This window comes from Elephantulus edwardii, unplaced genomic scaffold (assembly GCF_000299155.1).
Source record: "Elephantulus edwardii isolate Elephantulus edwardi_28Jun2011 unplaced genomic scaffold, EleEdw1.0 scaffold00038, whole genome shotgun sequence".
NCBI classification, from domain to species: Eukaryota; Metazoa; Chordata; class Mammalia; order Macroscelidea; family Macroscelididae; genus Elephantulus; species Elephantulus edwardii.
Window position 1 is genome coordinate 6,112,504 of NW_006399788.1, and position 2,787 is coordinate 6,115,290.

A 2,787-nucleotide genomic window follows, 5' to 3' on the forward strand; every position below is an offset into this window, starting at 1 on the left:
CCCGAGTACACTTCTCTATGCAACCTTAATTCTGGATTCCTGTGCTAACCATAATACTCAATCTATTTTAATGAAAGTTTACAGAGACTTTGGATTTCCATTCATTCATTGTTGTACTTTTCTCCCTGCCCACCCCTCCCCCCCATTAGCTTTTCTCTTTGAAAGGTAAAAGAAGAAATTCTTTCATTGTTGTTCAATCCCTCCCCCCAAGTCCACTCCACTATCCTACCTTCGTTCTGGACTCCTGTCATAACAATAATATCTAATCACATATCCTTTTTTAAACAGTTCTCTCCCTCATCTGTTTCAATGCAGTATACATTATTTATCCCCTATTTCTCAGTCTCCCCAACCCCTAAGTTATTCCTCTTTTATAACATTATACCATTTTGTCATTTTGTGATGGAGATATGTTGCTCAGCATAATGTCCTCCAGGGTCACCCATTTTGTGTAATATTTCATGAGTTCCTTGTTTTTCAATGAAGAGGCTGAATTTTTTTTAAACGGGTTTTTTTGTGTTTTTTTTTAAATTATTATTATTATTATTATGTGAGTGTACCGTCAAGTTATATCTGACTGGTACAGGAGGAGATTGTCCCTCCTTCCTCGGTAAAGCATCTGGTGGATTCGAACCATGCACCTCTGGGATTGTAGTTGCATCTCCTTACCACAAGGCCACCAGAGCTCCCCAAAGAGGCTGAATTTTATGAGGAGGAATGTGGCATCAGGATTTGAGAAAGACTCATAAACGTGCATTATGAAGACAACACAACCTTGCTTGCTGAAACTAAGGAAGACCTGAAACTTTTGCTGCAGAAGGTTAAGGACTGTAGTCTGCCATATAGATTGAAGCTCAACTTCAAAAAACAAAGATTCTCACTACCAATTGGTAGCACTATAATAGATGGAGAAGAGACTGAGGTTTTTAACAATTTCAACTTGCGTGGTTCCACAATTAACACTCTTGGTTACCAGAGGTCTGGAAATCAAAAGACGAACTGTATTGGGAAAATCTGTTGTCAGGCACCTCTCCAGAATGCTGAAGAACAAATTGTCAGTCTAGAGACCAAGGTGTGCCTAATTCATGCCATGGTCTTCACAATTACATGCTATGCATCAGAGAGTTGGACAGTAACTAAGAATGACAGAAGAAGAATCAATGCCTTTGAATTGTGATGCTGGAGAAGAGTATCTGACCTTCTCCATGGACAGCCAAGAGAACAAACAAGTCTGTCCTGGAGAGGGTGAAACCAAATTGCTCCTTGGATTTTGAAGCTCTGTCTAACAAACTTTGGGCATGTTGCCAGAAGTTTCTGGAGAAGGACATTATCCTTTGAAGGGGTGAGGGACAGCGCAGGAGAGAAAGACCCTGGATGAGATGGATTAACACTGGAGTAACTGGGGTAAGGCGGTTGCTGTGTCAGAGGCAGTGATACTGGCTATGGATAGGGCAGGGTTCAGTACTATTGTGCATAGGATCACTGTGAGGCACAGTGGAATCGACGGCACATAACAAAACCCACAGGTGGAGATTGTCTTTCTCTCGCTGAGCAGCTGTGGATTCAAACTATGTGCTTTTGGGTTGGCAGCACAACTCCTTACTACTAAGCCACCAGAAGAGTCACTGAAAGGTACTGTGACATTTCTGAGTTAATATGACTGGTCTAAAATATGGGTCTCTATCTAGTGTTCTTTATGCTACACAAAACCAGGTTGCTTCTTCCCTTTGTTCTTACACATGTTGGCCTAAAAGCCTCCATTTCCCACAAGGTTCCTCACCTAGGGACCCATTTGTAGCTGAACTGTTTAGATTTTTCCCAAGTAGCTGGTACAGTACTGAGATCCAAGTTCTAAATCAATGTAGGCTTGGCCAAACCCCAGCACGTTCCAAGGCCCAAGGCCCAGACCCTCCTGGCCTTCCAATTTGGATTCAGTGTGGGCTGCAGGCTCCACTGTACAGCATAGTCGATGCTGGGCAAGTCATCCTCTTCTGGGCTTTAACTCTACTCTTGAAAAGGCAGTTAAAAGACACGGCCTGTCCTTTGAAGCCTCAAGACCCTAAGATCTATAATTCTCGATTAAAGGCTATTTATCCTTCCCTAGTGAGATTCTTAATATCTTTTTCTCTCATCAGACACACATTTTAAACAGGGATCAGGCCTGTCCTTAGAATCTGTTCCATTTCTGGGATAGTGGAAGAAATCCAAATTAAACCTACAGAAAGGGCCGGCAGACGGACTGATCTCTCACATTTTGGACATTCCAGTGTTGAGGGACTATCTGTGTAATTCTGGGGCTTAATTTTGCAGGGTATGCCCCTCTCCATAGGAAACCTGCTTTCTGTTTCTTCCCTAGGAATGGCTGGAAGGGTAAAGAGGCAGTCTGTGGCTTCCAGTTATGTGCCATTGAACCAACTCACAGAGGCAGAAAATCACAAGGGAGGAAAATGCTCATCTTTTTCCCTCCCACCACCTGATGGCTTCGAACCACAAAACTTTGCTTTGGCAGCACAGCTACATACCAGTAGGCCTCCAGAGCTCCCTGCCATCTAGACTAGTACTCTTAGTGCAAACAATGCAAACTACCCATGGAATTTGATTTTTGAAAATTGTCAGCAGTTTACGTGGTTGGAATCACAGGAGCCAAGAAAGCTTCAGATACAAGCAGTCAGGTCATGAGTCAGACAATGGGAGATTAATTCTGAAGGCATTTGGCAGAAGTGAAGGGGTATCCTGGTGGAGGGCAGAGCTGGGAAATAAGTAGGTCAAGGCACTGGGCTAAGGGCA